The 12,220-nt window shown below is 43.1% G+C and overlaps 1 protein-coding gene across 4 annotated transcripts in view; it reads left to right on the top strand.

The window, feature by feature from the left end:
* Positions 1 to 12,220, top strand: part of TMEM94 (transmembrane protein 94) — a 168,538-nt gene that overhangs the window by 118,356 nt on the left and 37,962 nt on the right. The gene's annotated exons all lie outside the window — the stretch shown is intronic.

Here is a 12,220-nt window from a genome sequence, read left to right as displayed (position 1 = left end):
TCTCGGTGTTCCTGATACTGTGACCTGTGGGTTACCCTTTTTGACAATGCTTCACTGTATACGGTTTATACAGTGGCCTATAATGACTTTTTTACTCGTGGACACCAACCCTCCTGCTATGCAGTGGGATGTAATTAACCTTTGCTGCTGATGTCTCACTATGTAGTGTGATGTACCGCAGCCTATGGTGACATTCACTCAGTTCCTAATCCCTCCTTCTCTGCAGTGGGTCTGTAAGTAATCCTTGTCGGTAATGCCTCATTAGATACTGTTGGTATGGCCCCCTATGGTGCTTTGTCACATGCAGCCATTTACTATCTTGCTTTGCTGGTGTTTGTTAGTACCCCTTGTTGGCAATGGCTCACAGATTCTGTTTGTATGGTGGTCTGTGGTGACCTAGTCACACACGATCATTCACACCTACAGCTTTGCAGTAGGACCATGAGTAAACCTAGTTGGTAATGTTCCTATTTTCTGTCCAGTTTCCTTTTGTGACCTAGTCATGCACTAGACAGGGTTTGTGGGTGTATCTTGGAAGTAATGCCTCTCTGTATGCAGTTTGTACAGCAGCCTATAGAGATCTAGGTAAGCATGGCCATTGACTTAACATCTCTCTGTGGCCTGATCATACACGACCCCTAACCCTATGACTGTGTGAGTATCCCTTCTGGTTGTGTCTCACATGTATACCATTTGTACAGTGATTTGTCACAAAAGGCTGTTGATCCTGCTGCTTTGCGGTTTGTCTATGAGGGTCCCTGGTGGTTCTGTCTTACTGAAGCAAAGAAACAAATCACCGCTCAAAGGGCTGACAGCTGGGCCAGTAGGATTCCCAAGTAAACTGTAGTAGTCCTGCAAGACTGGGTGCTCACCAAGGTCCGCAACCTAAGAAGTCCAGCCCTATCCCTTCCAGACTTGTATAAAGTACTCGAAATTTCTACTTGAGTAAAAGTACAAGTGCTCGATCAAAAAGTGACTTGAGTAGAAGTGGAAGTGCTCGCAGAAAAAGTTACTTAAGTAGAAGTACTAAAGTATTCAACATTTTTTTTACTTAAGTATTGCAAGTAGTTTTTTCAAAAAATGTGCTACTTAAGTACTAAAAGTAAAAAGTACCAGTAGTTTTGAAAAAAAATTTCTACTCAAGTACTGAAAGTAGAAGTACAAGTACTGTGTTATGTAGTTATTAAAGAAAGAAGTCAAAAGTTTGAACATCATATTGTTTTTTATTATTTCAAATGATTAACCTGTGTTTGTTAGTAGTTTCTTGATGCACTTTAAGCGCTGTAGCACCATTTATTTGTTTGTTTCATATTTTCTTTTTATTGGAAAGATTTGGTATAGCAGCTTTTATTATACACAGCCTTTATTTTCGTATGCGCTGATTTACAAATGACATTATACACATTTTTTGAGCTTTATGCAACCTGCCATCTACTGTTCTGGCAGTGGTAATTTTTTTAAAAGTAACGAGTAACTATGCAGCACAAAAAAAAAATACTTGAGTAGAAGTATCGAAATCATCGAAAAAATGTAGTGAAGTAAAAGTAGAAGTAGGAGAAAAAAATTCTACTCTAGGAAAGTACAGATACCGCATTTCGGTACTTAAGTACAGTACTTAAGTAGTTCTACTTCGTTACTATACATCTCTGATCCCTTCAGATGAGTTGGTATGCAAGGACAATTAAGTACCTGTACATTACTCTTATTTTGGAATTATATCACCTCAGCTTTTCTAGGCCAACTTGAGTCCTTAGAAGGCCACACCTGAATACTGTTCCAGTATATCTCTGGTTTGGTGGAACTTCTCCCTGATCTGATGCAGTCTCTCTCCCCTGGGATCTTGGTTAAGGGGGCATCTGCCCCCTACTCATCCCTTCAGAAACAAAATTCCTGCATGGAATCAAACCGGTTGGTCATTGCTTCCTCCATATGGGGAACCTTCCAGACTCTGTGGAACTTGTTTAATGCCTACTGCATGTCCCCATTTCCCTGGCAATCCTGCACTTCCTGCATCTTTTCTGTAGGTTTTCTGCTCTTTTCGAAGTGTGGCCTTTCCTTAAGCATGTCCTTTGCTCCAGGTGTCTTCTCCAAGACACTAGCACATGTTCTTACTCGACACAGCCATAGCTCCCAACTTGACATCCATGTGGTTGTATATCCCTGAACTCACACTGTCTGCGTTTGGGTCCATGCACCTACACCTGCAAGGATGACAAATCTGTCTTTGAAGTCTCTGCATCCCAGTTGACATGAACAGGACTGTCTGCACAGGGATGTACAGAACACCTGTGCATCCCCGTGTGGGTAAACACAGCCCTCCATGGGTATACGATGTAGCACACCCCATTGAGTGAGAATTTAGCAGGAATTTTGTAAGTTATGTTGGGGTTTTACGTGCAAATAAGGATTATGGATGACATTCTTCGGAAAGCATGCTTGTCTCAGGCTCAGTCAGCCAGCATCCATCAGACTGTGCAGACCCTGGATCCAAATCTCCAGAACTCAACGCTTAAACCATCCCATGTCTTGAAGTGTCTAAGCCTTAGTCTCAGCACTGTTCAGGTTTTATTTTCCCCTGGGCAACCTCCAGGCTGTTCACTCCCTTGTTAAGAATCTGCGGTAAGGAGCAGGTGAGTTTTGGGCCAGGGATCAGGCTTGCCCTGGAGCTTGACGCTGGACAAGTATAGAATCTGCTCCACTCATTGCCTTGATAGGTAATCCAGACTTCTATGGCTGGGAAGAAGTCCTGGGTACCTTCTTGCTACAAAAGGCTTGGTCGTTGGAGGAATCTTGTCTCCCAATCAACTTTTCAGAGCTTGGGGTATTTTGATTATCGCTTCAATGCTGGACCTCTCATCTGCAAGGTTATCTGACAGGGATTCTTTTGGACTATGCAATGTTGGTGACTTGTATCACCCATCAGGTATTAATGTGTTGCCTTGAAAATTACAGGGAAGCTGATCTGCTTCTGAACTGGGTAGGATTCCAGGTCCAGCCCTGACTGCTATGATGCTCCCTGGCGTGAAAAGTGGCAGGTAGACTTTTAGTGGTCTATATCTTGACTACGGGGACTAGCCTTGGGTGTTTAAAATCTCAGAATGGGGGATGCTAACTGGTTGCCCCCCTAGCCCCAGGATTCTGTCACAAACCACATTGGATTGTCTCCCTGTCCAGGGATTAATTTGCTTTCGCAGTAGATTCTCTGGTTAATACATGGGTTCAATTTGCTCCAACCTACACCCTCGGGACTCAGGAACCATCTTTTCGAAACCAGCTTCCAAGCTGTACTCTATAGAATGGATCCTAGCTATTCCAGTCTGATCTGGATCAATGTTGAGGACCATCAATGGTCTACTCTACCTTGGCGGTTCCTTTCAGAGGCCATGTGGGGCCTTTGTACAGGGTGTTGATTGTATTGTTTTTCTTGCAGTGGTTCTTTGGGGTCTCAGCCTGGTTTTCTTTCAGTTATTTTGACCATCCTAGGGATTGGACAGGGATTTTTCCTTGCCTTGGCTTATTCTTCTGATTGCCTTCTCACTGCCTGACTTCTCTAAGTTCCGAGTTTGCAGTTTTTACTGGTAAGGGGCCCTTCTTGTCTTCATTAACCACTTGCCGACTGCCGCAAGTACATATACTGCGGCGGTCAGTGCCTCACAGGCAGAGTGACGTATCGGTACGTCACTAGCCTGTGAGGCTCTGGGGAGCGAGCGCGCCCCGCCGGCGGTCACGGACCCCCCCGCGCATCGGGTCCGCCGGTCACTCAGCGATCGTCGGCGGAGAGGGAGAAAGTCAGGCGGCTAGTGTAAACAAGCCGCCTGTCATTCTCCCCTGTGTAGAAACAATGTATCTATGTAGGACTGTTGATCATTGTTCCTACAGCTCAAGCCACAGCCAATCACAGTTAGAATCACGCCCCTAGGGACACACACAGCCCCTCCCTCTCAAATAAAGTTAACCCCTTCACTGCCAGTGTAATTTTACAGTAACAGTGCATATATATAGCACTGATTACTGTAGAAATGTCACTGGTAACCCCAAAAGTGTCAAAAATGTCAGTCAAGGGTCTGATCTGTCTGCCCCAATGTCGCAGTACCGCAAAAAAATCGCAGATCGCCACCATTACGCGTTAAAAAGAAAACAACAAAAATGACAAAAATCTTTCCCTTTGTTAGTAAACGCAATAACTTTTGTGCAAGCCAATCAAAATACGCTTTTTGCGATTTTTTTTTTTTTTACCAAACATATGTAGCATAAAACAAATTGGCCGAAAATGTTAAAAAATTTTGATTTTTACATATTTTTTTGGGGAATTTCATTTAAAAAAATGTGAAAAATATTGTTATTTTTACAAAATTGTCACTATTTTTTTGTTTATAGCGCATGATCAAAAAATTGTACAGGTGATCAAATACCACCAAAAGAAAGCTCTGTTTGTGGGAAAAAAAGGACATCAAATTCGTTTAGGTACAGCGTCGCACGACCGCGTAATTGTCCGTTAAAGTCACGCAGTGCTGAATCGCAAAATACCCCCTGGTCTTTAAGCAGCCAAATCCTCCGGGGCTTAAGTGGTTAAGGACATGGTTTTCTTTTTTTTTGATTATAAACGTTTATTGAAGAAATATTCAGATACAAAAATATGGATATTTGTGTCAGTAACATAAAAGTGCATCTTCAAAACAATTTTTCAAGTAATAGTCCATGAAAAAACATAAAAGTGGAAAAGAAAGAAAAATGAAAAATAAAAAGACAGAGAATAAAACCTAGTGAACGTTAAATATCTGTCTTTGTATGAAACATAACATTGCCAGAAAACTCAGATATGATTGAGTTGAGCGAATGAGTTTGTAGAAACTCTAATACGAGGATAATAATCCGGGCACCTCCCCAGTAAAAGGAGGAGGTGTCCCAACATAGTTCCTGGATATATTACCAATATATGTTTAACAATTACAATAGTGTAGACTTCTCAAATTTTTGTCAATCTGCTACATAATGATATTTCAATTATGTGACCAAGGAACATTTGTATAGATACTAAGGGGTCCATTTCTGGTCAAAGTTTTGCTTTGTGTTTGTAATGGTATGATGGTATTGTTCCATCAATCTGATATCCTCAATTCTATTCAAGACTTGGTTGAAAGGGATGTAAGCTTCTTTCCAATGTTTAGAGATGACCCATAGCATCGCAATGTTGATGGTATGTGTCAGACGTGTAAGGTGCGTAGAGATTTCAGGAATTTTTTGGAATAGGAGGCATTGCAGGTGTGAGAGTGGGAATTTTTTCCCCGTAACCTTTTCTATCAGGTTGAACACTTCCAGCCAGACATCCCGAACTTTGAGGCACTCCCAGAAGATGTGTAACAGAGAGCCCACGGTATCACAACCCCTAAAGCAATTGGGGGAGATCTCCGGATAGAATTTATTTAGTTTTTGGGGGGTATAATGCCATCTTGTAAATATTTTAATAGCTGTTTCTCTTACAGCAAGCGATTTGGTGGCTTTTCGCATATTCAGCCACATATCTAGCCAGTCTCCCCATGACAGAGAAGTGTGTAGTTCCAACTCCCACTTAACCATATAACTCAATTTTGTGTCAAGGACATGGTTTTCTGAGGCCATGATCTCTTTTCTCCCTAAGGTGTTTTCTTTTTTAACTGCTTTAGCTAGGACAGTGTTTTGACTTTTCTCTTTCCTGTTCCAGTCTATCCTCTGGAAGTTTAACTTGTTTAGCTGTGGTATGCTCTATTTGAGTTCATTTCTCAACTGCTACACCTTCTAGTTTGGCCCACTATGTGAGGCCATTTTCAGGTGTAAGGTTGCTCTCTGAATTCTATTAAGACCCTTCCCTAACCAGTTGATTTGTGGGCCTATTAGCATTTTGGTTGCTTTGTTGCCCATCCCACAGGCTGCTTTTGAATATACCATAGTTAAGAATAAGAATCCTGTATCCTGTAGTGTATGATGTGTAAGATTAAGAAAATTGTATTTTTTACATCCCTTTCTTGGAGTACAGTACAGGACACAGGTCCCTCTCCTCTGTATTTATGATCTTTCTAGTGAATGATTCTAAACTGATGCTTATCAGGGATATAATGCAGCCAGTGTCCAATCAGCTGAAGGTGGCAGCATATAACCCATGGTTAGAATCCTGTTTTTGTACTGTACTCCAAGAAAAGGAGATTACTGAGAAGTCAAAATTTAATCTTATTAATTGTATAGGACAGCGGATTTTTCTCTGTTGTACTCCTCAATAAATCCTTTTGTCCTTTGAGGGGCACAGGTCCCACTCCTCTACTTTCTCCGCTTTGCCATGGGCGAGGAGCATTATCAGATGGTGGCATTACCCTTTGGTCTCGCCTCTTCTCCTCAGGTCTTCACAAAAGTGTTGGCCCTGGTACTAGCATTGTTGCGTCAGTGAGGGATCATGGTAGTGGGACACCTGGACGATCTTCTTCTGCGAGCGGAGTCTCCGACTGCTCTGATGGACAACTTGGAGATTACTCTGCGAACATTGAGGGAGTTCGGTTGGATTCAAAAGTCTGCTCTGGTTCGGTCCACCTGTCTGGACTATCTGGGTCTGACCCTGGCCTCGGCCTCAGCCAGAGCGTTTCTTCCTCTGTCTTCAGAAATTGCAGAGGGCAATTCAGCTTCTGTTGACCAGCAGACGGTCATCCCTCCGAGCTTGCATGCGGGTCTGGGCCTGATAGTGTCTACCTTCGAGCCAGTTCTGTTTGCATAGTTCCACACAAGATCTCTGCAAAAAGAGATCATGGTGAAATGGGACAGGAATCCTCAGTCTCTAGACAATCTGATCCTGTTGAGCCGGGTTGTTCTCGGTATCTTGGACAGAGAAAATCCTTTCTTCCCCTGTACTGGACTGTTGTCACCACGGATGCCAGCTTGCCCGTGTGGGGAGATGTCCTAGGCACAGAATGTGCTCAGGGGGTCTGCACTCTGCCAGAGTCCAGACTACTGATCAATGTACAGAAACTCAGAACGATCAGACTTTGTCTGGCTCATTGGACAATTCATCTTCAGGGGTGTCCGGTACGTATTCAATCGGACAATGCCACGCCCGTGGCCTATGTCAATCACAAAGGGGGCACATGAAGTGCCCTGGCGGCTCCGGAAGTAGCCGAAATTCTAAAGTAGGCAGAACGATTAGTTCCAGTGCTCTCTGCTGTACACAATCCAGGGGTGGAAAATTGGCAAGCGGATCACCTCAGTCGACAGGCGTTTGGACCAGGGGGAATGGTCTCTTCATCTGGAGGTGTTTCATCGGTTGTGTCTTTGGTGGGGTATTTTCCGAGGTGGACCTGTTGTCCTCTCGTCTCAACAGGAAGGTACAGAGGTTTGTGGCACGGTCTCGGGATCCTCTAGCCGATGCCAAAGACGTCCTTAGTGACTCCCTCGAGCCAGTATCGTCTGATTTACGCCTTTAAAACTTCGGCCATTACTCCTGCGCAGGATCGAGGCGGAAGTGTTTCCGATCATTCTAGTGGCTCCAGACTGGCCTCGCCGGTTTTGGTATGCCAATCTGGTACGGCTGGTCCTCTCAGGGAAGATCTACTGTCCCAAGGGCCAATCTTCCACCCTGCTTTATAGTCGCTGGCTTTAACGGCTTGGCTGTTGAAACCAAAGTGCTAAAGGATAGAGGTTTGTCAGAATCTGTGATTCCTACGCTGTTAAAAACTAGAAAATCTACCTCTACCATTGTGCTTGGAAGACGTACATTGCGTGGTGTGCATATCTTGGGGTTCACCCTCGCTCCTTTTCAGTGGCTCGGATATTGGCTTTTCTCCAACAAGGGGTTGAGCAGCGCATGGCCTTGAGTACCGTCAAGGGTCAGGTTTCGGCCTTGGCGGTTTTCCTTTATCCAGGGAGTACCTTTATCCAGGGAGTTTGACACTTGGCTCCTCCAGTGCGATCTCCATTGCCGCTGTGGGACCGCATTTTGGTGCTGTCGGCGCTTCAGAAACCTCCCTTCGAAAGTCTTCAGGAAGTTCCCCTGCTTATGTTGTCCCAGAAGGTGGCCTTTTTAGTGACTATTACTTCTGCGTACAGGGTGTCAAAGTTGGCTGCGTTGTCTTGTCGTTTACCTTACCTGGTGGTTCACAGAGATAAGGTGGTTCTTCATTAGTGATGTCGCGAACCTAAAATTCGCGGTTCGCGAACGGCGAACGCGAACATCGGCAAATGTTCGCGAACCGGCGAACCGGGCGAACCGCCATAGACTTCAATAGGCAGGCGAATTTTAAAACACACAGGGACTCTTTCTGGCCACAATAGTGATGGAAAAGTTGTTTCAAGGGGACTAACACCTGGACTGTGGCATGCCGGAGAGGGATCACGCAAAAAAAAGTTCTTAAAAATTATAATTTTTTGATAGAGATCCAATTATTGGAAAAATTAAAAAAAAATAAAAATAAAAATATTTCTTTGGATTTAGCATCTGGGGGGTCTAAAAAGTGTACCTGTGAAGTTTCAGCTCTGTAGCATGTCCAGAACCCCTAAAAAACAGCATTTTTCTTATATTTTCAGGAATATGGCTTCTCTGCGGCTGGCTTTTTCTCTTGCAGGCATTTATCGGGCATTTTTTTAGGCAGGCATGTCATTTTTTGTATTTAGTGTCTGGGGGGTCACAAAAGTGTACCTGTCAAGTTTCAGCTCTGTAGCATGTCCAGAACCCCTAAAAAACAGCATTTTTCTTATATTTTCAGGAATACGGCTTCTCTGCGGCTGGCTTTTTCTCTTGCAGGCATTTATCGGGCATTTTTTTAGGCAGGCATGTCATTTTTTGTATTTAGTGTCTGGGGGGTCACAAAAGTGTACCTGTCAAGTTTCAGCTCTGTAGCATGTCCAGAACCCCTAAAAAACAGCATTTTTCTTATATTTTCAGGAATACGGCTTCTCTGCGGCTGGCTTTTTCTCTTGCAGGCATTTATCGGGCATTTTTATAGGCAGGCATGTCATTTTTTGTATTTAGTGTCTGGGGGGTCACAAAAGTGTACCTGTCAAGTTTCAGCTCTGTAGCATGTCCAGAACCCCTAAAAAACAGCATTTTTCTTATATTTTCAGGAATACGGCTTCTCTGCGGCTGGCTTTTTCTCTTGCAGGCATTTATCGGGCATTTTTTTAGGCAGGCATGTCATTTTTTGTATTTAGTGTCTGGGGGGTCTAAAAAGTGTACCTGTCAAGTTTCAGCTCTGTAGCATGTCCAGAACCCCTAAAAAACAGCATTTTTCTTATATTTTCAGGAATACGGCTTCTCTGCGGCTGGCTTTTTCTCTTGCAGGCATTTATCGGGCATTTTTTTAGGCAGGCATGTCATTTTTTGTATTTAGTGTCTGGGGGGTCACAAAAGTGTACCTGTCAAGTTTCAGCTCTGTAGCATGTCCAGAACCCCTAAAAAACAGCATTTTTCTTATATTTTCAGGAATACAGCTTCTCTGCGGCTGGCTTTTTCTCTTGCAGGCATTTATCGGGCATTTTTTTAGGCAGGCATGTCATTTTTTGTATTTAGTGTCTGGGGGGTCACAAAAGTGTACCTGTCAAGTTTCAGCTCTGTAGCATGTCCAGAACCCCTAAAAAACAGCATTTTTCTTATATTTTCAGGAATACGGCTTCTCTGCGGCTGGCTTTTTCTCTTGCAGGCATTTATCGGGCATTTTTATAGGCAGGCATGTCATTTTTTGTATTTAGTGTCTGGGGGGTCACAAAAGTGTACCTGTCAAGTTTCAGCTCTGTAGCATGTCCAGAACCCCTAAAAAACAGCATTTTTCTTATATTTTCAGGAATACGGCTTCTCTGCGGCTGGCTTTTTCTCTTGCAGGCATTTATCGGGCATTTTTTTAGGCAGGCATGTCATTTTTTGTATTTAGTGTCTGGGGGGTCTAAAAAGTGTACCTGTCAAGTTTCAGCTCTGTAGCATGTCCAGAACCCCTAAAAAACAGCATTTTTCTTATATTTTCAGGAATACGGCTTCTCTGCGGCTGGCTTTTTCTCTTGCAGGCATTTATCGGGCATTTTTTTAGGCAGGCATGTCATTTTTTGTATTTAGTGTCTGGGGGGTCACAAAAGTGTACCTGTCAAGTTTCAGCTCTGTAGCATGTCCAGAACCCCTAAAAAACAGCATTTTTCTTATATTTTCAGGAATACGGCTTCTCTGCGGCTGGCTTTTTCTCTTGCAGGCATTTATCGGGCATTTTTATAGGCAGGCATGTCATTTTTTGTATTTAGTGTCTGGGGGGTCACAAAAGTGTACCTGTCAAGTTTCAGCTCTGTAGCATGTCCAGAACCCCTAAAAAACAGCATTTTTCTTATATTTTCAGGAATACGGCTTCTCTGCGGCTGTCTTTTTCTCTTGCAGGCATTTATCGGGCATTTTTTTAGGCAGGCATGTCATTTTTTGTATTTAGTGTCTGGGGGGTCACAAAAGTGTACCTGTCAAGTTTCAGCTCTGTAGCATGTCCAGAACCCCTAAAAAACAGCATTTTTCTTATATTTTCAGGAATACGGCTTCTCTGCGGCTGTCTTTTTCTCTTGCAGGCATTTATCGGGCATTTTTTTAGGCAGGCATGTCATTTTTTGTATTTAGTGTCTGGGGGGTCACAAAAGTGTACCTGTCAAGTTTCAGATCTGTAGCATGTCCAGAACCCCTAAAAAACAGCATTTTTCTTATATTTTCAGGAATACGGCTTCTCTGCGGCTGTCTTTTTCTCTTGCAGGCATTTATCGGGCATTTTTTTAGGCAGGCATGTCATTTTTTGTATTTAGTGTCTGGGGGGTCACAAAAGTGTACCTGTCAAGTTTCAGCTCTGTAGCATGTCCAGAACCCCTAAAAAACAGCATTTTTCTTATATTTTCAGGAATACGGCTTCTCTGCGGCTGTCTTTTTCTCTTGCAGGCATTTATCGGGCATTTTTTTAGGCAGGCATGTCATTTTTTGTATTTAGTGTCTGGGGGGTCACAAAAGTGTACCTGTCAAGTTTCAGATCTGTAGCATGTCCAGAACCCCTAAAAAACAGCATTTTTCTTATATTTTCAGGAATACGGCTTCTCTGCGGCTGTCTTTTTCTCTTGCAGGCATTTATCGGGCATTTTTTTAGGCAGGCATGTCATTTTTTGTATTTAGTGTCTGGGGGGTCTAAAAAGTGTACCTGTCAAGTTTCAGCTCTGTAGCATGTCCAGAACCCCTAAAAAACAGCATTTTTCTTATATTTTCAGGAATACGGCTTCTCTGCGGCTGGCTTTTTCTCTTGCAGGCATTTATCGGGCATTTTTTTAGGCAGGCATGTCATTTTTTGTATTTAGTGTCTGGGGGGTCACAAAAGTGTACCTGTCAAGTTTCAGCTCTGTAGCATGTCCAGAACCCCTAAAAAACAGCATTTTTCTTATATTTTCAGGAATACGGCTTCTCTGCGGCTGGCTTTTTCTCTTGCAGGCATTTATCGGGCATTTTTTTAGGCAGGCATGTCATTTTTTGTATTTAGTGTCTGGGGGGTCACAAAAGTGTACCTGTCAAGTTTCAGCTCTGTAGCATGTCCAGAACCCCTAAAAAACAGCATTTTTCTTATATTTTCAGGAATACGTCTTCTCTGCGGCTGTCTTTTTCTCTTGCAGGCATTTATCGGGCATTTTTTTAGGCAGGCATGTCATTTTTTGTATTTAGTGTCTGGGGGGTCACAAAAGTGTACCTGTCAAGTTTCAGATCTGTAGCATGTCCAGAACCCCTAAAAAACAGCATTTTTCTTATATTTTCAGGAATACGGCTTCTCTGCGGCTGTCTTTTTCTCTTGCAGGCATTTATCGGGCATTTTTTTAGGCAGGCATGTCATTTTTTGTATTTAGTGTCTGGGGGGTCACAAAAGTGTACCTGTCAAGTTTCAGCTCTGTAGCATGTCCAGAACCCCTAAAAAACAGCATTTTTCTTATATTTTCAGGAATACGGCTTCTCTGCGGCTGTCTTTTTCTCTTGCAGGCATTTATCGGGCATTTTTTTAGGCAGGCATGTCATTTTTTGTATTTAGTGTCTGGGGGGTCACAAAAGTGTACCTGTCAAGTTTCAGATCTGTAGCATGTCCAGAACCCCTAAAAAACAGCATTTTTCTTATATTTTCAGGAATACGGCTTCTCTGCGGCTGTCTTTTTTCTCTTGCAGGCATTTATCGGGCATTTTTTTAGGCAGGCATGTCATTTTTTGTATTTAGTGTCTGGGGGG

The sequence above is a fragment of the Pelophylax lessonae genome (assembly GCF_965119305.1).
Source record: "Pelophylax lessonae genome assembly, chromosome: 11".
Taxonomy (NCBI): Eukaryota; Metazoa; Chordata; class Amphibia; order Anura; family Ranidae; genus Pelophylax; species Pelophylax lessonae.
Note: the sequence above shows the minus strand (reverse complement) of the source record. Positions and strands in the feature narration are given on the sequence as shown.